This window comes from Heterodontus francisci, chromosome 50 (assembly GCF_036365525.1).
Source record: "Heterodontus francisci isolate sHetFra1 chromosome 50, sHetFra1.hap1, whole genome shotgun sequence".
In the NCBI taxonomy this organism is placed as follows: Eukaryota; Metazoa; Chordata; class Chondrichthyes; order Heterodontiformes; family Heterodontidae; genus Heterodontus; species Heterodontus francisci.
The window spans coordinates 4,001,955-4,029,859 of record NC_090420.1 but is presented as its reverse complement, the minus strand read 5'-3'; the positions used below and the strand labels follow the sequence as shown (position 1 = coordinate 4,029,859).

At 45.8% G+C, this 27,905-nt stretch overlaps 1 non-coding gene and 1 pseudogene across 1 annotated transcript; both read right to left on the bottom strand.

Moving 5' to 3' along the window:
- Positions 1–8,049: 8,049 nt before the first annotated feature.
- Positions 8,050–8,121, bottom strand: trnat-cgu (transfer RNA threonine (anticodon CGU)). The gene has a single exon. It is a non-coding gene; the product is annotated as a tRNA-Thr (tRNA).
- An 11,066-nt stretch (positions 8,122–19,187) lies between these two features.
- Positions 19,188–19,344, bottom strand: LOC137358458 (U2 spliceosomal RNA; annotated as a pseudogene).
- Positions 19,345–27,905: the final 8,561 nt, after the last annotated feature.

The following is a 27,905-nucleotide window of genomic DNA, read 5'->3' as shown; positions in this document are numbered from 1 at the left end:
CCGAGCTTCTCTTCTCCACAGTTGTTTCCGGACTGGCTGAGTGTTTTCAGTATTTTAGGCTTTTTCTTTCTGTATTTCATCCTTTTCCCATTTGACTATTTGCTGTGAAACCTTCAGCGTTGTGCTCAATTCTTTGTGTCGTTGTGTTTTCTTTATTTGAAGTAATGCAAATAGTATCCTGAAATGAATTTGCCAAATGGTTGGGCGAATTGTTACAACCAGTTTTTGAGCAAGTTCTCCACATACACGGTAAAGGATTCCTTCACATTTGTGAAGACCATACAGGATTTGCATATCGATAGCAATGCCGTGTCCGTGTGCTCATTTGACATTTCTAGCCTATTCACCAATGTACCACTTCAGGAAGCCATAGATATTTGCACTGCAGTGCTATATTATGGTGATCTAGACCAGTCACCATTGTGTAAATCCATATTCATTGAACTTATGAACTCGGCAACTTGCACAGTTGAGTTCAGTTTTATTGACACCATGTATCGCTGGTGTTGCCATGGGATCCCCTCTAGGCCCAGCTCTCACAAACATCTTTGTTGGATTCCATGACAAACCTGTTTTTAAGGGAATGACACCTAACCTCCTACCTCTTGCGTATTTCCAATATGTAGATGATACGTTTGCTATATTTGAATCCACAGCTGCATGAAATAATTTCCTTGCACAACTTCATGGGCTCCATCCTGCACTCAAATTCACCTTTGGAATGGAGCAGTCAAAGAGCTCCCTTTCCTTGATGTACTAGTTGAGAAATCTGCTGAGGGGTTTTCTACCACGGTCTACTGCAAACCTACCTTCACTGGTCAATACACGCGTTGGGATTATTACAGTTCCACGCGCTATAAGATTGGTCTTATTGGCAACCTCATAAATAGGGCTGAGCCATTTGCTCACCATGCAAGCTTGATGCTGAAATAGGGCGATTCAAAGACATCCTGCATTACAATGGCGACACTGATCAGATCATTTCTCACTGTATATCACACAAACCTATAAAAGGGCTGAAGGACGTCATTTCGAGCCCTGAAATGTGCCCAGTCTCCCTCAAATTACCCTGGAAAGGTAATATATCCCCAGTATTTGAGTAACAGGTGAAGCGAGCTGTTTCCTGCTGTTACTATGCAGGGGCAACAAGTGTGGTGTTCGCCACTAACAGGATGCTGCTGTCAAGCAAAAGAGACGTCCTGCCTTTCACACAAATAAGTAACGTGATATATGAATTTCAATACCAGTGTGATGCTAGGTTTCTAGACCGGACATCCCAAAACTGGCGGATTGTATCAAATAACATGTCCCTTCCGCTGTTCGCAATGGGCCCTACCCAACCAACCCGTGCTTGCAAAACTCAAAACACAGTATCCAACATGAGATGTGATTCCACAATAGGACAACATTTGCTAAATAATTCTCAGTGTGCTAAGAATTACACTGACAACCGATTTAAGACTGTCAGTAGGGCTCACAGTGTGGTGCATTGGTGTGTACTGTAAGCTACATATATTAATACACAGGGCCCTGTTCTTTGCAGGCAGAAAGAACATGCACACACATTGTGCCAGTTTCAGCTAAACAAAATAAGTGACAGCCATTCACTGGCTCATTCCTCAGGGCAATGCCTTGACCAATCAGAGTCAAGCTGCCTGGTTTAAATTTCAATTAAAGCTGGGCAGTTATCTGTCAGTCACCATAAACTGTTGCATTCTGAATGGCAATGCCTCTACCAATCAGAGTTCACTTGCCAACCAATCAGCACTCTCTTCTCATACAGAAGGAAGTTGTTGTTTTCCCTTAAATTGGTATTCTTGTGGATTGCCCTGCTGAGTGCAAGAGGAAAACAACTGGCTACCAAAGTTTGGACAACATGTCACTATTTTCATGAAATGATTACTTTTATTTTCAATATAAAAATATAAAGCAATATGAGTGTAACATTTACAGACAAATGCTATTACCTCACATTGCCTGATTCTTTCACACTGACAGACTATGTGAACTACTGTCCCGATTTTGCAGTTCTCACTTCCAGTTAGCAAATGTCAGCAATCTGTGACACAGTGCAGTTTACAGACCAGACCGTCAATCACAACATGCAATAATTGTCCAGCTTATGTTGGTCTGGTGGGATTTAGAAATACTAGGAATTGAGATGAGCTGTTATTGTATTTAATTATTTGTTTCATGGGATGTGGACGTCGCCAGCCAGGCCAGCATTTATTGCCCATCCCTAATTGCCCATGAGAAGGTGGTGGTGAGCTTCCTTCTTGAACCATTGCAGTCCATGTGGGGTAGGTACACCCACAGTGCTATTAGGGAGGGAGTTCCAGGATTTTGACCCAGCGCCAGTGAAGGAATGGCGATATAGTTCCAAGTCAGGATGATGTGTAGCTTGGAGGAGAACTTTCAGGTGGTGGTGTTCCCATGCATATGCTGTCCTTATCCTTCTAGGCGGTAGAGGATGCAGGTTTGGAAGGTGCTGCCTGAGTAGCCTTGGTGCATTGTTGCAGTGCATCTTGCAGATGGTACACACTGCTGCTACTGTACGTCAGTGGTGGCGGGAGTGAATGTTATGGACTGGGTGCCAATCAAGCGTGTTGCTTTGTCCTGGATGGTGTCGAGCTTCTTGAATGTTGTTGGAGCTGCACCCATCCGGGCAAGTGGATAGTATTCCATCACACTCCAGACTTGTGCCTTGTAAATGGTGGACAGGCTTGGGGAGTCAGGAGGTGAGCTACTCACCGCATGATTCCTACCCTCTGACTAGTTCTTGTAGTCACACTGTTTATAAGGCTACTCCCGTTCAGTTTCTGGTCAATGGGAACCCCCAGGAACTTGATAGTGGGGGATTCAGCGATCGTAATGCCGTTGAATGTCAATGGGAGATCGTTAGATTCTCTCTTGTTCGAGATGGTCATTGCCTGGCACTTGTGTGGCACGAATGTTACTTGCCACTTATCAGCCCAAGCCTGGATATTGTCCAGGTCTTGCTGCATTTCTGCACAAACTGCTTCAGTATCTGAGGAGTTGCGAATGGTGCTGAACATTGTGCAATCATCAGTGAACATCCCCACTTCTGATTTTATGACTGAAGGAAGGTCACTGATGAAGTAGCTGAAGAAGGTTGGGCCGAGGATACTCCCCTGAGGAACCCCAGCAGTGATGTCCTGGAGCTGAGATGATTGACCTCCAACAATCACAACCATCTTCCTTTGTGCTAGGTACGAGTCCAACCAGTGGAGAGTTTTCCTCCTGATTCCCATTGACTCCAGTTTTGCTCTGGCTCCTTGATGCCATACTTAGTCAAATGCTACCTTGATGTCAAGGGCAAACACTCTCACCTCACCTCTTGAGTTCAGCTCTTTTGTCCTTGTTTGAACCAAGGCTGTAATGAGGTCAGGAGCTGAATGGCCCTAGCTGAACCCAACTGTGCGTCACTGAACAGGTTATTGCAAAGCAAGTGCCCCGTCGATGACATCTTCCATCACTATACTGATGATTGAGAGTAGACTGATGAGGCAGAAATTGGCTGGGTTGGAATTGTCCTGCTGTTTGTGTACAGGACATACCTGGGCAATTTTCCAAATTGCCGAGTAGATGCCAGTGTTGTAGCTGTACTGGAACAGCTTGGCTAGGGGTGCAGCAAGTTATGGAGCACAGGTCTTCAGTACCATTGCCACAATATTGCTTGGGCCCGTAGCCTTTGCTGTATCCAATGCCTTCATTCATTTCTTGATATCACCTGGAGTGAATTGAATTGGCTGAAGACTGGCATCTGTGATGCTGGGGACTTCAGAAGGAGGCCGAGGTGGATAATCCACTCGGCACTTCTGGCTGAAGATTGTTTCAAATTCTTCATCCTTGTCTTTTGCACTGATGTGCTGGGCTCCCCCATCATTGAGGATGGGGATATTTGTGGAGCCACCTCCTCCTGTTGGTTGTTTAATTGTCCACCACCATTCATCATTGGATGTGGCAGGGTGTAGATCTGATCCGTTGGTTGTGGGATCACTTAGCCCTGTCTATTACATGCTGCTTCTGCTGTTTGGCATGAAAGTAGTCCTGGGCTGTAGCTTCATCAGGCTGACGCCTCATTTCAAGGTATGCCTGGTGCGGCTCCTGGCATGTCCTCCTGAAATCTTCATTGAATTAGGGTTGGTCCCCAGCTTGTTGGTAATGTTAGAGTGGGGGAATATGCCGGGCCAAGAGGTTACATATTGTGGTTGAGAACAATTCTGCCGCTGCTGATGGTCCACAGTGCTTCAGAGATGCCCAGATACGCATTGCTAGATCTGTTCAAAATCTATCCCGTTCAGCACAGTGGTAGTGGCACACAACACAATGCAGGGAATCCTCAATGTGAAGACGGGACTTCATCTCCACAAGGACTGTGCAGTGGTTACTCCTACCAATACTGTCATGGACAGATGCATCTGCGGCAGGCAGATTGGTGAGGATGAGGTCAAGTATATTTTTCCCTCTTGTTAGTTCCCTCACCACATACTGCAGACCCAGTCGAGCAGCTATGTCCTTTAGGACTCGGCCAGCATGGTCAGTAGTGATGCTACCGAGCCACTCATGGTGATGGACATTGAAATCCCCCAGCCAGAGTACATTCTGTGCCCTGTTCCACCTCAGTGCTCCCTCCAAGTGGTGTTCAACATCGAGCTGAGGGGCTGGGGGGGCGGGGGGCGGGGGAGGTGGCAGGGTGGTAGGTGTTAATCAGCAGGAGGTTTCCTTGCCCAAGTTTGACCTGATGCCATGAGTTAGCCCAAACATTAGTTACACCGTAACAAAAACAAGAAATGCTGGATTCATAAAAGAACACAGGGGACATCTTTACACAACAGAGAACATGATTCCATCAATAATTGGTATTTCACTGTCTCTTGCTGGTTTGCTCAGTACCTTTCTCTGCCTGTTCCTTTCTGGATCCTGATAATCTCTTCCTGGTTTTCAGTGTGTCTTTCTCTGTCTGTTCCTTTCTGCGTCCTAATGATCTCTGCCTGGTTTTCTGTGTGTCTTTCTCTGCCTGCCTCATTTGCGGTGCTGTTACTCAGTGTCCTTGTGTGTCATCAGGTGGCAGGACAGTATCTCCAACACAGAAGTCCTCGAGGCGGCCAACATCCCCAGCATATACACACTACGAAGCCAGCGGCGCCTGAGGTGGCTTGACCATGTGAGCCGCATGGAAGATGGCAGGATCCCCAAGGACACATTGTACAGCGAGCTCGTCACTGGTACCAGACCCACCGGCCGTCCATGGCTCCACTTTGAAGACGTCTGCAAACACGACATGAAGTCCTGTGACATTGATCTCAAGTCGTGGGAGTCAGTTGCCAGCGATCGCCAGAGCTGGCGGGCGATCAGACAGGCGGGGCTAAAGTGTGGTGAATCGAAGAGACTTAGCAGTTGGGAGGAAAAAAGACAGAAGCGCAAGGAGAGAGCCAACTGTGTAACAGCCCCGACAACCAATTGTATCTGCAGCACCTGTGGAAGAGTCTGTCACTCTAGAATTGGCCTTTATCACCACTCCAGGTGCTGCTTCACAAACCACTGACCACCTCCAGGCGCTTACCCATTGTCTCTCGAGACAAGGAGGCCAAAGATTGTGTCATTGCGCGGTGAGGGTGTGTCCGTCAGCACATTTTACACAGCAGGAAATATCTTTAAAAGAACACAGGGGACATCTTTACACAACAGAGAACATGATTACATAAATCATTGGTCTTTCGCTGTCTCTTGCTGGTTTGCTCAGTACCTTTCTCTGTCTGTTCCTATTTGGATCCTGATAATATCTTCCTGATTTTCTGTGTGTCTTTCTCTGCCTGCCTCATTGTCGGTGCTGTTACTCAGTGTCCTTGTGTCATTGTGCAGTGAGGGTGAGTCCTTCAGCACGTGTGTTGCTGAGTCCGGGATTCTTGAGAAATCCGACGACAATCCTATTTTTATAAAAACATTGGGGAAATGAACATATTTCACTAATGGGCAGCTAAAATTTAAAACAGCAGTTCGCAGAGTGGCGCAGCAGAAGCGTGCTGGGCCCATAACCCAGATGTCGATGGATTGAAACCATTGTCTGCTATTTATGCTTGGTAATAATACAAACCGTTCACTTTCAAAACATCAAGTGTTTACCCATAATAACAAGATGCTTCCAAAGGCACTCTATTGCGATGAGCTTTTTCCTTCCAGTGAACACATCAATCAGTAACAAATCACTTTTGCTCACACGAACACAAGCTGCAAACATGGACCAGCTGAGTCTCGACCACTTTGTCAACCCCTTCCTGCAGAGCCTCCTTTCCACCACCAGATGGTGATGTTGGCCACAATAAAACCAGGACAAATGGTCACAGTGAGGAGACGGTCAGGAACAGAAAATAAAACAATAACAGGGGAAACCTTTACACAACAACAGGGTACATCTTTACACAACAGAAAACATATTTACACAACAGGAAAAACCTTTAGACAACAGGGAGAATACAATCATACAAATGCCTTGTTTCTCCATCTCAGTCTCGTTGTCTATCTCTCTCTGTCTGTCCCTCACTTTTGCTTCTTCACAGTCTATTGGTTTTCTGTGTGTTTTTCTCTCTGTCCCGTTGTCGATTGTGTTACTCAGCGTCCTTGTAACATTGTGTAGCCAGGCTGAGCCTCCCAACACATGTGTTGCTGTAATAAAAACAGAAAATGCTGGAAATGCTCAGTTGGTCTGGCAGCATCTGTGGAGAAAGAAACAGTTAACAGTTCAGGTCTGTTTCGTTAGCTCACATTAACTTTGTTTCTTTCTGCACAGATGCCGCCAGACCTGCTGACTATTTCAAGCATTTTCTGTTTATGTTTCAGATTTCCAGCATCTGCAGTATTTTGCTTTTGGACGTGTGTTGCTATGTCTCGGACGGTTTGAGTGCAATGCTATTGTTTTATAAACAGCGTTGAAACAAACATTTTTCTCGCTAATACACAGCACTAATACACAGCTGGATATAAACAGCAGCCTGCAGCAAAGGGCGCAGTGGAAGTTTATTAACACAAATAATTCACCAACACAATATTTACTGCTATCCTCAAATCACACCACGCTTCATCTTAAAACGTTTTACTCTTTATTTTTTACATCAACTTCTTGCTTCCAATAAACACTTCAATTTGGAACACAGCTTCCAAATCACCTTTATTCACAAACCCGAACACACATCAGCCCAGACTTTCCCCTTTCTGTCAACCCATTCCTGCATCACTGCCTCTCCACCAACAGTTATTGCTAGAATCATACAATCATAGAATGGCTGCAGCACAGAAGGAGGCCATTCGGCCTGTCGAACCCGTGCTGGCTCTCTGTTAGAGCAACTCACCTCGTCTCACTCCCCAGTCAGTTCAATTTCGGAGGTGGGAAAACTTCTCGAAAGAATAATTCGGGACAAAATTAATAGTCCCATGGAAGAATGTGGGTTAATTCAAGAAAGCCAGCATGGATTTCTTAAGGGAAAATCATGTTTAACTGTCCTGCTGAGTATTTCCAGCACTTTTTATTTATATTTCAGATTTATAGCATCTGCAGTATTTTGCTTTTATTGACTTTCAAAAGGAGTTTTGATACAATGCAACACAACAGACTTGTGAGCAAAGTTATAACTCATGGAATAAAAAGGACAGTCGTAACATGGATATGGAATTGGCTGAGTGACAGGAAACAAAGAGTAGTGAGCAATGGATGTTCTTCGGGCTAGAGGAAGGTTTGTAGTGGAGTTCCCCAGGAGTCAGTGTTGGGATGCTTGCCTTTCCTGATGTATATTAATACCTTGGTGTACAGGGCAGAATTTCAAAGTTTATGGATGATACAAAAATTGGAAGCATTGTGAACTGGCAGAGAAGGTTCGAGGGACCATGTGGCTACTCCTCATATTCTTCCCAGTGTCCAGGATGAAGTGCGACATGACACAGATTTCCAGATGGTCAAAACAATCAGGGGAAAGCAAACGCAATGGGCATCCTTCAGGAAAACATCACATTTAAAGTGAGAAACTAATCATAAGGCATGAACAGGGATTGAACCAGTGATCTTCAGTTTACGAGACTGACGTCTTACCACTTGGCCACCAGGCCTTTCGCTAATGAATGTCTGAGGCTCCAGAGGAGGATTTGTGATTCTTTTTCAATTTGGTTGAAACAACATCGAGAAACATGCACAGAAAAAAAGAGGGATTGTGGAATGGGTAACAGATCAGCCTCATTTACATCATCAGCATCATGAAATCTTCATTCAGACGTTCCATTCCCATCCTCAGCTTTTCTCACATTTGTACAATAATATAAGAGTGGACATTGGGTTGTTACTGGGCAGATTATATAAATAGACTATGTGCATCATCACAGGAAGTGATTTAATATAATCTGTACGGCACCTCATGGAGAGTTGTGGATGAAACATTCAATGTAAGGTGTGCAGAGTAAACTCAGGTTATTTTAACCGTCAGACTCTTATAAATTGTTGACAGCTATCAGAATATTATATGGGGGCCACAGTAAACCAAAGTGAAGATGGAGAAATCTTTGCCTGTACCTTTGAAAAGGTCACTGGACTGAACCAAGCCGAGGAGTGGCCGAGATGGTTCCAGAGGTTTGCAAGGTATCTACTGCATCGGGTCTCGTGCAGAAGCCAGACATGGAGCAGGTCAGTACAATATTGTCTGAAATGGAGGGAGTGTGTATGCAACATCCTCATGAAGAACAGAAGGCTATGTGTGAAGAAGTTATTAAGGCACGCAAGACCTATTTTAATTGAGGAAAAATATGCCATCATGGAGCCAAAGTTAAAACGCTGCGTTTGCTGACAACGCAACCACCAGGTGACGCTGTACTAGCACATGCGCAAATGCAGCCTCTTCCACTGAAATGTCACTGTCTGTGACATTCAGGCAGCTGCCAGGATTAAAGATGGAGCTACTCAATTTATCACAGAAAACAACTTCGACCCAAAAATCCCCTCAAAGGTTGCCATCGCCGCCTCCGTCCCACCCCCAACAGTCCCCCGCTCCTTCTTGTGCATTCACCAGTTATATAGTACCAAGTCATCTTAATTCACCTAAAGTGAATTACTTTCGGAGCAGTGACTGTCATTTCATAAGCAAATATGGCACATATCTACACAATGGAAATGTTTTGGTTGATACTCGGAGAACGTTGCGCTGTTTGAAGTCTCATCAGAAGGACAGCACCTCTGACAGTGCTGCACGCCCTCTGTAATTCAGTGAGGTTTCATAGAGTCATAGAGTTATACAGCACTGAAACAGGCCCTTCGGCCATCATGTCCGTGCCGGCCATCAAGTACCTATCTATTCTAATTCCATTTTCCAGCACGTGGCCGTAGCCTTGTATTTTGTGGCGTTTTGAGAGCTCATCTAGATACTTCTTAAATGTTGTGAGGGTTCCTGCCTCTCCCACTCCTTCAGGGAATGTGTTCCAGATTCCAACCACCCTCGAGGTGAAACATTTTTTCCTCAAATCCCCTCTAAACAGCGCCATCCCATTCTCCGGTCGATCATTCCCCGCTTCCCCCCATCCCACTCTCTGACTGCTCACTCCCCGCTTCGCCCACCACCACCCCCATCCTGCTCCCTGGCCGCTCACACTCCAGGCCATGGGCTCTGCCGCTTCCCTCCACTCGGCCACTCGCTCCAACATTGCCCCATCACCCCTCGAGGCTCGCCGTGCTTTATCGGGTGGTGCGGTGAAGAATGATCGAATGTTGGAGCGAGAGGCCGAGAGGAGGGAAGTAGCATGGCTTAGAGCTAGTGTCTGGAGGGACGTGGGGGGGAAGCGGGGCGTGAGTGGACGGAGAGAGGGCAGTGCGGGGGTGGGGGTGTAGCAAGCGGCCGGAGGGCGGGGGAGCGGGGTCGCGAGGAGCGAGCAGTGAGCGGCCTGGAGTGAGTGGCTGAGAGGGGGTAGAGAGTTTTCCCGCGCATGCGCCACTTCGTCCTGGAAGATGTAGGCTGAGCATGCGCAGCATCTCAGAGCGCAGGAGACTGTTTGTGCATGTGCGCAGCTCTGATGACGTCGGCTGGCTGCTGCATTGTCAGGAATCACTTTGAATTTAGTAAGCGTACAAAACAGAAAGGGGAGAGTATTCATTCATTTATCAATGACTTGTACAATCTCACGGAGGATTGTGAATACCGCAACTTAAGGGAAGAGCTGAATGGAGACAGGATTGTGTTCGGGGTATTAGACAACACCCTTTCAGATCATCTACAGTCCAGGGCTGATCTCACATTAACGAAAGAGTTTCAACTGAGCAGACAAACAGAGGTTAGAAAGTTTAACCAATCCGTTGTTCGAGGGGACAGGGAGATTCTGATCTCGAGAGTTGCAGACTCAATTGAATTTGTTCAGAAAACAAAAGGAAATATTAGGGGTAAATACAAGAAAGACGGGAAGAGCATCTCGTGGTAGCTGCAACCAATTGCTGTAGGTGTGGCCGAGAGAGACACAAGTGGGAAAACTGCCTCGCCAAAGAAGCTGAGTGTTTTTCCTGCAGAAAGATGGGACACTTTCAGTCAGTGTGTGGCAGTAAAATACCAGCGCTGAACATAATTGAAGGGAAATCCCCAGGGAGCAAAAACATTAATGAAGTACAGGATATCTAAAGTGTGGAAATACATTTTTTAGGTGAAATCCAGGAAATAAAGTGAGAGTTGCTGGACGGCAGAAATTCTGAAATATTTTAAGGCTTTGGTAGATAGATTCTTGAGAAACAAGGGGGTGAAAGGTTATCGGGGGCAGGTGGGAATGCGGAGTTGAGGTTACAATCAGATCACTCATGATCTTATTGAATGGTGGAGCAGGCTCGAGGGGCCAAGTGGTCTACTCCTGCTCCTAATTGGTATGTTTGTTTGTAAGAAAACATGTTCTCGATACAATGAGAACTATCATTTGTTTGGAAATGGATTTGAACCCCCTTTTATCAAAAGGTTATAGAGCTTTAATTTTTCTACAATTAACAGGCAAATCCTTGTGGAGTTGAGATTGACAGAAACAATGGGCTGGATTCTATAGTGCCCTCGACGTCGAGATCTGTGGTGGGGGTGGGGTGGGAGCCGCCTGAAGATGGCCCCGGATGAGGCCCGCCACGGACCTCAACGCCGGCAGGGCCTGGCTCGATATTGCCGGCGACGGCGAGGCCTTGTGGGGGACACCCCACCGCTCGTCAACGGGACCACAAACCTGCATTAATTATTATCCCATCACTTCCTGATATCCAGCTGCGATCTTCAGCCCAGTGGCCGGCACTGCCGTGCCTTCGGAGCCCCGTCCCGGGAAATGAGGTGCAACACTGGTGGGGAGGGGGGAGCAGTTAAGTTTCTCATTGTGGGGATGGGGGGACGGAGTCAAATTAATGTCATGGGTGTAGGGGATGGTGGGAAGTGTTATAGTTTACAATTTGTGCAGTTTTGGGCTGAAGGTCAGATGGTAAAGGTAGGTTTTGGGAGGGAAAGGGCAAATAATTAATTTAACTGTTATGGGGGGATGGGTGAGACGCAATAGCAATGTATTTATTTCATTTCATTTAATCTTCCTTTAAATATTTTCCAATGGGACTAACAGCCTTTAAAAATGGCTGACACTCCAGTGCAGTACGAAGGCAGTGCTGCACTATCCGAAATGCTGTTTTTCAGGTGAGACAGAAAACTGAGGATCCCTCTGCCCTCTCAGGTGGATGTTAAAGGTACCATGGCACTATTTCAGAGAATAGAAGGGGAATTATTTCTAGGATGCTGGTCATTGTTTAACCCTGAATCAAAATCACTTAAAAACAGATTATCTGGTTTTTGTCACATTGTTGTTTCTGGTAGCTTGCTGTGCACACATTGGCCACCATGTTTCCTACATGACTCCAGTGACTACACTTGGAAAGTCCTTCATTGGCTGTAAAAGGCTTTGCAACGTCCTGTGGTCGTGAAATGCAAGTCTTGCTTTTTCCATTGTTATCAGTGTCATTGTGATCAAAAGATCGGATTCGTGAACACAAAATTTAAATCAATTTCGATTAAAATAATGTAAAAGCATCTATATTCTTGCACTGCAGTTAATAATCTCCATCTTCCTATCCTTACAGAGTGTAATGTCGTCGACCCTGAAATTGATTCCAGAATCTCATAGAATCTTAGACTCAGAGAAAGTTTAAGGCACAGAAAGAGGCCACTTGGCCCATCGTGTCTGTTCCACAAACAATTTCAGCCCGGTTCTGATGAAAGGTCACAGATCTGAAACGTTAACTCTGTTTCTCTCTCCACAGATGCTGCCAGACCTGCTGAGTATTTCCAGCATTTTCTGTTTTTACTTCAGATTTCCAGCATCTGCAGTATTTTGCTTCTGTGTTAATTTGAAAGTTAAAACTGACCCACCTGTCTACAATTCACACTGGGGTCTCCCATGAAATGATTCTGTATAATATTGATATAATGAATACATATTCTGACACAGAGCTTCCCGTGGGGAATTGGGGTTCTGAATACCAGCAGACTGCAGGAATTTCCACTGGGAGCACAAATGCACAAAATCTACCTTTTATATATCGATTCATTTTAATTGTCCTTCTGGAAAATTATTTTGAAACAATTTAAACATCAACCCACAGCTCCATGACTGGGTCAATTATGAGGTCATCCTCTGACAGGTCATGTGACAGCTGGAGCCACAAGACATCAGAACCAGATTTGTGACTGGATTAAAACCCGGAATCCTGTCATAATGGCTTTTCAAATAAAGCTGTTGCTGTTTGAAAACACAGCAGGTAAACTTTCTGCCTGACCATGAGGGGAGCTAGGGAGAAATTTGCAAAACTCAATCCTTCAACAAAATAGTTCAAAAATCATTAATATCGAAATCATGTGAGGATTTATATGCAGGAGAGAAACAAGCAGAATAAAGAAAGTACAGAGGAGAGTTGAAAAAGGAAATGAGATCAGCAAGAGAATGTATGAGAAAAGATTAGCGAGTCACATAACTGGGAACACTGAATTCTTTTACCAACATATGGACAGTCAATGAAAGGGTGGGTCATTTAGGAGATCCTGTGGAGGCAGAGGGTGTGGCTGAGATACTAATTAAGTATCACAAAATAAGCGGATGCTGCAAATGTCACAGGAAAGGAGGATGAAGTGAAGAAATTGGACAGGATGAAAATAGATAAAGAGGAGACAATTACAAGGTTGGCAGCACTCACAGTAGAAAAGTCACCCAGTTTGAATGGGCTGCATCCTGGGTTGCTGAGGGAAGATTAGATTTTAGATTAGATTAGATATACAGCACTGAAACAGGCCCTTCAGCCCACCGAATCTGTGCCAAACATCAACCACCCATTTTTATACTAATCCTACCCTAATCCCATATTCCCAACAAACATCCCCACCTGTCCCTATATTTCCCTACCACCTACCTATACGAGTGACAATTTATAATGGCCAATTTACCTATCAACCTGCAAGTCTTTTGGCAGGAAACCGGAGCACCCGGAGAAAACCCACGCAGACACAGGGAGAATTTGCAAACTCCACACAGGCAGTACCCGGTATCGAACCCGGGTCCCAGGAGCTGTGAGGCTGCGGTGCTAACCACTGCGCCACTGTGCCGCCCAAAGTAAGGATGGAAATATCAGAGACTCGAACCACAATCTTTCAATCCATTGTAATGACTAACAAGGTCAAGAAAGCTATTTTATAATTAACACATGACCAAAGGAGCCATTTTGTGTTCAGTACTAATGTGCCGTGCAGAGGACACGATTTGTGCTTAAACATTAACACAACGCGGGAGGAAACGGATACCGATTATAAGCTCTCACTCAATTGGTGCAGAGTATGAGCACCAGGGGTTACTTCTGACAGTGGAAGATAACATGGCATCTCATTGGATAGCTACCACCCACTCCAAGCTGGGCAGCCCCCAATCAGTTAGGTGCTGTCCTGCCACAACCTGCTTGCTTCAATGGGTGCTTGGAGCTTAGAGAGTCATCTCTCAACAGGCGGATCGATAATCAATGCACCAAGAAAAGCAAGCTCAACAAAGAAGACACCAGTCCTTCGCATCGCAAGCTGGAATGTGAGGGCCATGTGTCCTGGTCTGACTGACACCCCTCTGCAGGTTGATGACACACACAAGACAGCTGTGATAGACAAAGAACTCACAAGGCTCAATGTGGACATTGCTGTGCTGCAAGAAACTAGACTCATTCAAAGTGGATCCCTCAAAGAGAAACACTACACTTTATTCTGGCCGGGGAAAGCCCAAGAGGCAACTCGTGAGCATGGAGTGGGTTTCACAGGAAAATACACGCCACTTGAGATGAGTGAACCACCCACAGTAGGCTCAGAGAGACTTCTTACTCTTCACGTGTCAATAAGTGTGGGCCCAGTTAATCTCATGTGCATCTATGTCCTGACACTCACCTCCACCCCAGATGTCAAGGATCAATTCTATGTGACACTTGACACTGCCATCAGCAGAATTCCCAGCACTGAGGGACTGTACCTTCTTGGAGACTTCAACGCAAGCTTGGGTACTGACTACAGCTTGGCCAACGAGCATAGGGCACCAGGGGATTTCCAAGATGAATGAAAATGGACAGAGGTTGCTGGAGCTATGCTGTCACCATGGACTCTGTGTGATGAACAGCTACTTCCAGGTCAAGCTGTGCCACAGGGTGTCCTGGAGACATCCAAGATCACGCCACTGGCAGCAGCTAGACCTTATCATCATCAGACATACCACCCTCAGCAGTGTCCTCATCACTCGCAGCTATTACAGCGCTGACTGTGACACTGACCACTCCCTGGTGTGTAACAAGGTCAGGCTTCAGCCAAGGAAGCTTCATCTATCCATGAAGAAAGGTCGTCCTCTGATCAACACTTGACGAACCACCGATCCAGAAAGGACCCAGGAGTTCCTCAACATCCTCAATCAGGCTCTTTCAGACAACAATGCTCAAGGCCTCAGTGCAATGTCAAAGTGGAATCATCTGTTATCAAGCAGATGGAAAGGTGAGTGGAGCATTACCTTAAACTCTACATAACAGAGAATATTGTCATTGAAGTGGCTCTCAGCGCCATTCCATACTTCCCTGTCATGGAGGAGCTGGACAATGACCCCACCATAGTAGAGCTCAATAAGGCCATTGACCGTCTTGCCAGTGGTAAAGCCCCGGGAAATGATGGTATTCCACCAGGAATCATCAAAAGTGGAAATGCGGCTCTGCTGCAGCATCACCATGAACTTCTGTGTCTCTGTTGGAAGGAAAGATCTGCACCTCAAAACATGCATGATGCAAACATTGTCACCTTGTACAACAATAAGGGGGAATCGCAGGGACTGCAGCAATTACCGAGGCATCTCCTTGCTAAGTATTGTGGGGAAGGTCTTTGCTCACATTGCTCTGACCAGATTGCAGACCCTGGCATCACACATCTATCCTGAGTCTCAGTGCAGCTTCAGATCTGGTAGATCGACAGTCGAGATGATTTGCTCACTTCGGCAGTTACATGAGAAGTACAGTGAACAGTACAGACCACTCTACATTGTCTTTACATATGAACATACGAATTAGGAGGAGGAGTGGGCCGCTCGTCCCTTCGAGCCTGCTTCACCATTCAATAAGCTCATGGCTGAACTGATTACTCCACATTTCCATCTCCCTCCGATAACCTTTCACCCCCTTGCAGATAAAGAATCTATCCATCTCTCCCTTAAAAATATTCAAAGACTCTGCTTCCACCGCCTTTTGAGGAAGAAAATTCCAAAGACTCACGACCCTCTGAGGGGGAAAATTGCTCCTCATCTCTGTCTTAAATGGGTGACCCCTTATTTTTAAACAGTGACCCCCTAGCTCTAGATTCTCCCACAAGGGGAAACATCCTTTCCACATCCACCCTGTCAAAACCCCTCAGGATTTTGTATGTTTCAATCATGTCGCCTCTTTCTCTTCTAAACTCTAGTGGATACAAACCTAGCCTGTCCAATCTTTCCTCGTAAGACAGCCCGCCCATTCCATGTAATAGTCTAGTAAACCTTCTCTGTACTACCTCAATGTATTTACATCCTTCCATAAATAAGGAGACCAGTACTGTACTCAGTACTGCAGAAGTGGTCTCACCAATGTCCTGTATAGCTGAAGCGTAACCTCGCTAATATTGTATTCAATTCCCCTGGCGATAAATGATAACATTCTATTAGCTTTCCTAATTACGTGCTGTACCTGCAGACTAATCTTTTGCTATTCGTGCACTAGGACACCCAGATCCCTCTGCATCTCAGATCTCTGCAATCTCTCACCATTTGGAGAATATGCTTTTTTATTCTTCCGGCCATAGTGGACAATTTCCCACTTTCCCACATTACACTCCATTTGCCAGGTCTTTGCCCATTCACTTAACCTATCTATATCCCTTTGTAGCCCCCTTATGTCCTCTTCACAACCTACTTTCCTCCCTGTCTTTGTCATCAGAAAATTTAGCAACCATACTTTTGGTCCCTTCATCAAAGTCATTTCGAGAATTGTAGAATGTTGAGGCCCCAGCACAGATCCTTGTGACACACCACTCGTTACTTCTTGCCAACCATAAAATGACCCATTTATGCTGACTCTCTGTTTCCTGTTAGCTAGTCAATCTTCTATCCATGCCAATATGTTACCCCCGACACCATGAGCTTTTATTTTCTGCAATAACCTTTGATATGGCACCTCATCCTTCTGGAAATCGAAGTACAATACATCCACCGGTACCCCTTTAACCACTGCACATATAACTCCCTCAAAGAACTCCAATAAATTGGTTAAACATGGTTTCCCTTTCACAAAACCATGTGACTCTGCCTGGTTACCTTAATTTTTTCTAAATGCCCTGCTATAACATCTTCAGTAATCGCTCCGAACATTTTCCCGAAGACAGATGTAAAGCTAACTGGCCTGTCGTTTCCTCCTTTCTGTCTCCCTCCCTTTTTGAATAAATGAATTACATTCGCTACTTTCCAATCTAACAGAACCTTCCCGAAGCGAGGGAATTTTGGAAAATTAAAACCAGCGCATCAACTATCTCACTAGCCACTTCAGGACCTGGCGACTTGTCAGCCCGCAGCTCCAACAATTTGTTTAGTACCACTTCCCTGGTGATTGTAATTTTCTTGAGTTCCTCCCTCCCTTCCATTTCCTGACTTGCAGCGAATACTGGGATGTTATTTGTATCCTCAATAGTGAAGACCAATCCAAAGTATCTGTTCAATTCATCTGCCATCTCTTAATTATCCATTATTAATTCCCCAGACACACTTTCCATAGGACCAACACTCATTTTGTTAACACTTTTCTTTTTAAAATATCTATCGAAACTCTTAATAGCTGTCTTTATATTTCTCGCTCGCTTTCTCTCGTACTCTAATTTTACATTCCTTATCAATCTTTTAGTCATTCTTTGCTGTTTTTTATATTCTGTCCAGTCTTCTGACCTGCCTCCCATCTTTGCACAATTATAGGCTTTTTCTTTAAGTTTGATAGTATCTTTAACTGTTTTTGTTCACCACGGATGGTGAGTCCCACCTTTGGAATTTTTCTTTCTCGTTGAAATGTATCTATTCTGTGTATTCTGAAATTTTCCTTAAATGTCTGCCACTGAATCTCTATTGACTTATCCCTTAACCTAATTTGCCAGTTCACTTTTGCTAGCTCTGCTTTCATGTCCCTATAATTACCCTTATTTAAGTTTAAAATACCAGTCTGGGACCCACTCTCCTCTCCCTCAAACTGAATGTAAAATTCAATCATATTATGATCGCTACTACTTTGGGGCACCTTCACTATGAGGTCATTAATTAATCCTATCTCGTTGCACAATGCCAGGTCTAGTAGAGCCTGCTCTCTGGTTGGCTCCAGAACTTATTTTTCCAAGAAATTATCCCAAAAACATTCGATGTACTCCTCATCTAGGCTACCTCTGCCCATCAGAATTTTCCAGTCTATATGGAGATCAAAATCCCCCATAATTATTGTTTACCTTTCTGACAAGCTGCCATTATTTCTTTTTTTATACCCCATCCTACAGTGTGATTAATGTTAGGTGGCCTGTACACCATTCCCACAAGTGACTTCTTGCCTGTATTATTTCTCATCTCAACCCAAACTGCTTCTACATCCTGATCTCCAGCACTCAGGTCATCCCTCTCTATTGCGCTAATACCATCATTAATTAACAGAGCTACCCCGCCACCTTTTCCAAGCTTCCTGTCCTTCCTAAATCCCATGTAACCTCCAATATTCACATCCCAATCTATGTCGCCCTGCAGCCATGTCTCTGTAATGACTATCAGATTGTACTTATTTATTCTATTTGTGCTCTCAGTTCATCTGTTTTGTTTCGAATGCTCCATGCATTCAGATACAGAACATTTAGTTTTGTCCTTTTATTATTTTTGTAACCTCTAGCCTTATCTGTTGATTTACTCTTTGATTTGTCTGCTCTGTCCCTTCCTGTCACAGTCTGTTTATCATTTCCCATATTTATACCTTTCTCTCTTGCCTTGTCTCTCCTCCTTGATTCACCAGATCTACCCAATTTTGATCCCTTGCCCCCACTATTCAGTTTAAAACTGTCTCTACTTCCCTGGTTATGTGGCTCGCTGGAACTCCGGTCACAGCACGGTTCAGGTGCAGACCGTCCCAATGGTACAGCCACCTCTTTCCCCAGTACTGGTGCCAATGCCCCACGAACCAGAACCCACTACTACCACACCAGTCATTGAGCCACGCATTAATTTTTCTAATCTTATTTGTCCTATGCCAATTTGCACATGGCTCAGGTAATAATCCAGAGATGATTACCTTTGAGGTTCTCCTACTTAATTTGCTGCCTCGTTCCTCATACTGACTATGCAGAACCTCTATCCTTGTCCTGCCTATGTCGTTGGTGCCGACATGGACCACGACAACTTGCTCCTCCCCCTACCATTGTATGTTTCTCTCCAGCCCTGAGCAGACGTCCTGAATCCTGGCACCAGCAGGCAACACAGCTGTCTGGCCTCTTGCTCTTTGCTGCAGAGAACAGAGTCAATCCACCTTACTATGCTGTCTCCTACTACCACTACATTCCTTTTTTCTCACTCTTTGAGCCGCAAACTTTTTTGTTAATTTTTTTTTCACCAGGTGGATGCATGGAGTGGACGGGGCAAGCCCCTGTTCCATTTCCCTGTCCCAAAAATCAATTTAATATTTGGTCCCCAGATAGGGGACGTATCAGATATTAAACTGATGAGAACAGATATCTTTTATTTTTATTTCCAAAATATACTTTATTCATAAAAATCTGCAAAAATTGCATTGCCAGACAGTTTCAAACAGCACCAAAAAATACAAACATTGCAAGGGAGATCAGTTTCCTTCAATACTATCATGAGTTTCTTCACAGCCCTTCCATTTCACTCTTGTAATGCCAATTACAGTTTCATATTTACAGTAAATGAAAATATCAACGATACAGTTCGAGGGGTTTCCCATGGATCCAGCCCCTCAGTTCAGCTTGGTGGGGGGACCTTACACTGTGGTCTTTCCCCATTGAGCCTTTTCTGCGGCTGCCCCAAGCTTTAGTGGGTGCCTCAGCACGGACTCCTGGACCTTGGAATGTGCCATTCTGCAACATTCGGTGGTGGACAAGTCGTTGCACTGGACGACCAGCAAGTTTCGGGCAGACCAAAGGGCGTCTTTCACCGAATTGATAGTCCTCCAGCAGCAGTTGATGTTTGTCTCGGTGTGCGTCCCTGGGAACTGCCCGCAGAGCACAGACTGCTGTGTTACAGAGCTGCTTGGGATGAACTTCGACAAAAACCACTGCATCTCTTTCAACAACTGCTTTGCAAAGACACATTCCAGGAGATGGTGGGCGACCGTTTCTTCCCCACCACAGCCAACGCGGGAGCACTGTGCGGAGGGGGCGAGACTTCGGGTGTGCATGAAGGATCTGACGGGAAGGGCCCTTCTCACCACCAGCCAAGCTACATCTTGGTGCTTGTTTGAAAGTTCTGCTGATGAGGCATTACGCCAAATGACTTTGACGGTCTGCTCGGGGAACCATCCGACAGGATCCACCATTTCCTTTTCCCGTAGGGCCTTGAGGACATTCCGTGCAGACCACTGCCTGACGGACCAGTGGTCAAAGGTGTTTTCCCGCAGAAACTGCTCCACGAAGGATAGGTGGTACGGCACGGCCCAACTGCATGAAGCGTTCCGCGGCAATGTGGCCAAGCCCATCCTTCGCAACACCGGGGACAGATAGAACCTTAGCACGTAGTGACACTTGAAGTTTGTGTACTGGAGATCTACACTCAGCTTGATGCAGCCGCACACGAAGGTCGTCATCAGGATGAGGTCCACGTTGGGTACATTTTTCCCGCCCTTGTCCAGAGATTTGAACATCGTGTCCCTCCGGACCCTGTTCATTTTAGATCCCCAGATGAAGCAGAAAATGGCTCGGATGACTGCCACGGCTCAAGAGTGGGGTATGGGCCTGACCTGCGCCACGTAGAGCAACAACGTGAGCGCCTCGCACCTGATGACCAGGTTCTTACCCACAATGGAGAGAGATCGCTGCCCTCACATGCCCAACTTTTGTCGTACCTTGGCTACTCGCTCCTCCCATGTTTTGGTGCACGCCCCGGCCCTTCTGAACCATATCCCCAGCACCTTCAGGTAATATGACCTGACGATGAAGGGGACAAAGGATCGGTCAGCCCAGTTCCCAAAGAACATGGCCTCGCTCTTGCCGTGGTTAACTTTGGCTCCCGAGGTCAGTTCGAACTGGTCGCAGATGCTCATCAGTCTGCGCACCACAGCGGATTCGAGCAGAAGATGGCGACGTCATCCATGTACAGGGAGGTTTTAACCTGAGTGCCTCTGCTGCCTGGGATTGTCACCCCTCCGATGCCCGCATCCTTCCTAATAGACTCAGCAAAGGGTTCAATACAGCAGACAAACAAGACCGGGGAGAGAGGACAGCCCTGTCTGACTCCAGATTTGATCGGGAAACTTTCTGATTCCCACCCGTTGATTGAAACTGCGCTACTGATGTTTGTGCAGAGTAGTTGGATCCAATTGCAGATTCCCTCCCAAAACCCCATTTTGGAAAGCACGTCAATCATATAGGTGTGCGATATCCTGTCAAAAGCCTTCTCCTGGTCCAGGCTGATGAGGTAGGTGTCCACCCTCCTGTCCCGTACGTAAGCGATCGAATCCCTGAGTAGCGCGAGACTATCAGAGATCTTCCTGCCGGGTACAGTACAGGTCTGATCGGGGTGAATCACCAACTCCAGAGCAGACTTGACTCGACTGGCTATGACTTTGGACAGAATCTTTTAGTCAACATTAAGCAGTGAGATGGGCCGCCAATTTCTGATTTCTGCCCTCTGCCCCTTCTGCTTGTAAATGAGGGTGATGATGCCTTTCCTCATGGATTCTGACATGCTGCCGGCCAGGAGCATAGTCTCGTATACTTCCAGCAGGTCCGGGCCGACCCAGTCCCACAGGGCCGAGTACAACTCGACCGGTAAGCCGTCGCTCCCGGGTGTTTTACTCGTCTCGAAGGACTCGACGGCCTTTGTCAGCTCGTCCAGAGTTAGCGGCTTGTCCAATCTCTCCCTCCTGCTGTCATCTGAGACCTCTGTGATAGATGACAGGAAGGACTGGGATCTTCTGCTGTCTGTTTGCTTCGCGTCATATAGCCCAGCATAAAAGGATCTGCTGATCCTTAGTATGTCGGACTGCGAAGACGTTACCAAGCCATCTTCTTCCTTCAGGCTGCTGATAACAGAGCTCTTTCTGTGTACCTTTTGGAAGAAGTAACGCGAGCACGTCTCATCCTGCTCGATGGAGTGGACTCTGGACCGGAAGATGATCTTGGAAGCCTCCTTGGCAAAGAGCGAGGCCTGCTGGCTCTTCACCTCTTGGAGGTCCTCTTTGACCTCGACCCCCATAGACTGCAACTGGAGTAGATTTTGCATAATTTTCAGGAGTCGGGACATTTCCCTCTGTCTCTCTCTTGCCCTGTGAACACCTTTGTGGATGAATAACCTCTTGATGTTCTCCTTGATCGCTTCCCACCAGTGAACTGGAGACTCAAAGAGGGGTTTCACGGTCCTCAAACCTTTGTAATCTATTTTGAGTTCCTCAACCTTCTCTGGGGTCAGCAGTGTAGCATTGAGTTTCCACGTCCCTCTGCCAACCCGCTGGTCGTCCTGTAAGTGACAGTCGGCCAGTAAGAGGACGGCTTGACGTCGGTGGATCCCACTATGACAGCACGGGACAAAAACAGTAAGTCAATCCTGGAACGGGCAGACCCGTCCGATCTTGACCATGTGTATCTGCGCTGCGCTCCGTCTGCAGGCTTACTGAAGACGTCGTGCAGTTTGGCATCTTTAACTGTTTCTATTAGTAATCTGGACGTAGCGTCCAGTTTGCTGTCGTCACTGCCGGATCGTCCAGCCGCATCGATGATGCAGTTGAAGTCACCGCCTAGGATGACCGGCCTGGACGTCGCCAGCAGCAGTGGGAGCTGCTGGAAGACGGTCAGCCGCTCGCTGCGTTGTACCGGGGCGTACACGTTGATCAACCGGAGCGGAGCGTTGTTGTACATCACGTCTGCTACGAGGAGGCGACCGCCCACCACCTCCTTAACTTCGGAGATGGTGAAGTTACCTCCCCGCAGCAGAATACCCAGGCCGGCGGAACGGCAATCATTACCCCCTAACCAGATCGATGGCCCGTGGGACCACCACCGCGACCACTGTCTGTAGGTGCTGAGGTGTGGTATTCCACACTCCTGCAGAAACAGTCGGTCAGCTTTGACCTTGGCAAGGTAATCCAAGGTTGAAACAAATCGCGTAGTAGATTTAATGCTCCGCACATTAATGGAAGCAATTCTTGCACCCATTTTTTCCTAAAAATTAGTTGTTGCTTCCCATACATTTGTCCTCGTTAGTCCCACTCCTTCGGGATGTTCCTGCATACACATCGTGTGCGCAAGCAGTTTCACGTTGGTTGGGCTCAGAAACCCCTCCTGATTTTTTCATTCAGGCTCTTTGAGCCTTAAACACTTTGTTTTATTTCCAAAATATACTTTATTCATAAAAATCTGTAAATATTACATTGCCAAACAGTTTCCAAACAGCACCAAAAAATACAAACATTGCAAGGGAGATCAGTTTCCTTCAATACTGTCATGAGTTTCTTCCCAACCCTTCCGTTTCACCATTGTCATGTCAATTACAGTTTTACATTTACAGCAATTGAGAATAACACTTGCTGCAGATGTGCTTGCCCTGGATCACACTGGCATCCAGGAGCTCCCACATGCTGCAACTGTGACACATCACCTGTCCTGTCATCCTGAACGTGTTTCAATTAACTACTTAATTATTTTATTCAATTGTTTATTTTATTAAGCTTACTACTAGTTTGTTTACTATTTTAAACATTAGGACTAAAATGGACCTTAATCACTTGCCAGATACTCATCAAACATGCAGCTTCTTCCAAACCAATCAACTACCTGCTTGCCTGTGATGTCATAGCTTAACAGATCCTCACCAAACAGCTCCTTCCACTGCACCGAAGCAAGAACCAAATCCTGTCAACTCACCCCAGCGGCTCTCTGTTTCCCTGCTCTCACTCTCCATTGTGATGTCACTCCTGCTGTGCTCCTCTCTCTCTCGCTCTGTCTCTGAATCGGTGCTTTTGACACACTTGTTGCCTCTCTGTTCCGTCATGCTCTTCTGTCTCTGGTCCAAAATCGGACACTGGTGGGATTTGAACCCACAACCTTTAAATGCTTTACGTTATCATTATTTAAAATTCCAACACGCTATCCACTGCGCCACAGAGCCACACACGTTTCGATGAACATCACCAAGGCCTTTGATCTTGTCAGCAGAGACGGACTCTTCAAACTGCGATGGAAACTCGGCTGCCCTCTTTAACTCTTGGGCATCATCTCTTCTTTCCACGAGAACATGCACAGTTCCATCAGTTCCAACGGAGCAACATCAGACACTTTCAAGATCAGCAGTGGGGTAAAGCAGGGCTGCACGCTGGCGTCAACTCTCTTAGGAACAGAGGAACATAGGAGAAGTCCATTCAGCCCGTCGAACCTGTTCTGCCATTCAATTCGATCATGGCTGGTCATCTACCTCAACGACCCTTTCCCGTGCTATCGCCATATCCCTTGATGTCGTGAGTATCAAGATTTCTAACAATTTCTGTCTTGAACATGCTCAATGATTGAACTGCCACAGCTCTCTGGGGTAGAAAATTCCAATGATTCACCACCGTCTGAGAGGGCGGCACAGTGGCGCAGTGGTTAGCACCGCAGCCTCACAGCTCCAGCGTCCCGGGTTCGATTCTGGGTACTGCCTGTGTGGAGTTTGCAAGTTCTCCCTGTGTCTGCGTGGGTTTCCTCCGGTTGCTCCGGTTTCCTCCCACATGCCAAAGACTTGCAGGGTGATAGGTTAATTGGCCATTATAAATTGCCCCTAGTATAGGTAGGTGGTAGGAAAATATAGGGACAGGTGGGGATGTGGTAGGAACATGGAATGAGGGTAGGATTAGTATAAATGGGTGGTTGATGGTCGGCACAGACTCGGTGGGCCGAAGGTCCCGTTTAAGTGCTGTCTATCTAAACTAAACTAAACAGAAGTTCAACTCTATCTCAGTTTTAAATGGCCTACTCCTTATTCTGATACTTGGGCCCCTGATTTTAGACTCACCAACCAGGGCAAACATCCCATCTACGTCCACACTGTCACGCCCTGTAAGAATTTTATCAGTTTCAATGAGATCACCTCTCATTCTTCGAAATTTTAAGGAATATAGGCCCAGTTTCCTGATAAGACAATCCCACCATCCCAGGGATTAGTCTGCTGACCCTCTGTTTCACTCTCTCTATGGCAAGCATATCCTTCCTGTTGGAGAAATTTTCTTAGCTTTGCTAATTATTACTTACTTTGCAGAAGCAGAAAAGCAGGACACAGCTTGTAGCTAATCTAACCACAACCAACGGTCATAAATTGTAGACAGAGCAGCTAACCACAACCAGACGTTACGGTCAGATATGGTGTCTGGAGTGGGCATTGAATTAAGGAACTAGCTTGTTGTTGTTGAAACTGATGTTTTGCTGACCTCGGACCCTGCATGGTGCACCGTTAAGTAGGCAGTCTTGTGGGTGCTTATCTAATTGTGAAATTGTTAGCTCTAACGTTTGTATACTATATAAGTCCACAGCGATCGGTAGCTCTTTGGGAGTAGTGCTGGACCGCATTTAGGTAAGGTGTTATTTCTCTTGATATCATGCAATAAAGTGTTTGTTCTCAACGTCTGAGTCCGGAGAATTTGTTCAACAATTGGGCACAATCTGGATTTTCTCCAACACTTCCTTAGATGAAGAGACCAAACTATACACAATACTCCAGCGCGGTTTCACCAAGGCTCTATACAATTGCAACAAGACATCTTTCCTCCCGTACTCAAGACCCCTCGACCCTCGTGTGAAGGCCAACATACTATTTGCCTTCCTAATTGATTGCTGCACCTGCACAAGAGCTTTTAGTGTCTCAGGAACAAGGACACCCAGGTCCCTTTGGACATCAACACTTCCCAAACTCTCACCATTTAAGAAATACTCTATATTTCTGTTTATTCCACCAAAGTGGATAACTTCACACTTATTCACATTATATTCCATCTGCCATGTTCTTTCCCATTCACTTAGCCTCTCCAGTTTCCCTGGAAGCCTCTCTGCATCCTTCTCGCAGCTCACACTTCACCTAGCTTTGTGTCATCTGCAAACTTGGAAATATTACATTTAATCCCTACATCCAAATCATTTATTTCGGTTGTTAACAGCTGTGGCTCCAACACTGATCCTTGCAGTACCCCAATAGTAACAGCCTGCCATCCTGAGAAGAACCCGTTATTCCTGCTCTCTGTTTTCGGTCTGTTAAACAATTCTCAATCCATCCCAGTATATTATCCCCAATCCTATGTGCTCTAATTTTGTTTACTCACCTCCTGTGTGGGACATTACCAAAGCATCCACTGGTTCTCCTTTATCTGTTCTACAGGTAGCATCCTCAAAAAACTCAACAGCTTTTTTCAAACCTGTTTACTTTTAATAAATCTATGTTGCCTCTGCCCAATCATATCATTATTTTCTAACTGTCTAGCTATCACATCCTTTATAATTGGTGTATTCTTCTCCATGCTGATATGGAACACTTTCAGTGACTCAGATGGGGGTGTTCATCTGTGTATCAGAGCTGACGACAAGCAGTTCATCTTGGCAAGACTCCACTTGGACGTAGAGTCTTGGACGTAGAGACTCCACTTTCCATCAACATTGACAACATCACTTTGGAGGTTGTCAACAGCTTCACATACCTTCGATCAACAATCACCAGCAATCTGTCCCTTGATACTGAAATCAGCACCAGGATTGCCAATGCTGCAGCTGTCATGTCAAAGTTGAGAAGACGGGTTTGAACCGACAGCAAACTGACCGAAAATACAAAGCTCTGCGTGTACCAGGCTTGTGTTCTCAGCACCCTCCTTTATAGTAGAGAATCATCAACAACTTATACAAGCCAAGAAAAGCAGCTGAACAGCTTCCACCTCCACTGCCTCAGATGGATATTGGGCATCTCCTGGCAGGACAGAGTGCCGAATGAGGAAGTACACCAGCGTGCAGGGATCCGCAGCATGTTTGCCCTCTTGAGTCAGAGGCGGCTCTGTTGACTGGGCCAAATGAATGACAGTCACATTGCCAAATACATGCTCTGTGGTGAGCTTGCTGTCAGCACGAGACCAAAAGGTCAGGGGAAAAAATCAAGTCATTTGGAGAGGTTTGCGTTAATTAAGGAGAGTGGGCATGGATGTATAAATGGAAGTTCATGCTTGATGAATCTAACTGCATTTTTTGATAAACTATCTGAGAACGTTGATGAAGGGAATGCAGTGGATGTTGTTTATATGGATTTTACGAAAGCATTTTATAAAGTACCACATAAAAGGGTGGTTAACAAAATTGAGGTTCATGGATTAGGAGGGTCAGTGTCCATTTGGATAGGAAATTGGTTTAAGGACAGAAAACAGCGAGTCATATTAAATGTTTCTTGGTCAGACCGGAGGATAGTCGACAGTGGTGTTCCCCTAGGGTCAGTGCTAGAACCACTGCTTTTTTTTGATGCAGATTAATGACTTGGATCTTGGAAAATGAACTTCCTGAAACAGGATAGTTATCGGCTAGTAGGATGGGCAGACAGGTGACAGATGGAATTTAATAGTGACAAGTGTGAGGTGATGCATTTTAGCAGAAGGAATAGGAAGAGGCAATATATACTTAATAGCACAGTTCTGAAGAGTGTGCTGGAATAGAGGGACCTGGAGTACATGTCCATCATTCTTTGAAGTTGGCAAGACATTTTGCGAGAGTGATTAGCAAAGCATGTGGGATCTTGGGCTTTGTAAATAGAGACATTGAGTACAAAAGCAGGGTTGTTATGCTGAACTCTGGTTTGGCCCCAACTGGAGTGTTGCGTCCAGTTCTGCTCACCAATCTTTAGAAAGGATGTGCGGATTCTTGAGAGGATGCAGAGGAGATTTACCAGAATAGTTCCAGGGATGGAGGGTTTTAGTTTCAAGGTTAGGTTAGAAAAACAAGGTTTTTTCTGCCTGTATCAAAGGAGATTGAGGGGAGAATTGATAGAGGTGTCGAAGGCTGTGACAGTTTTAGATAAGTTGGCAAGGAAAAATTGTTCCCATTAACTATTGGTACAAGGACTAGGGGATTCAGATTGAAGGTTTTGGACAA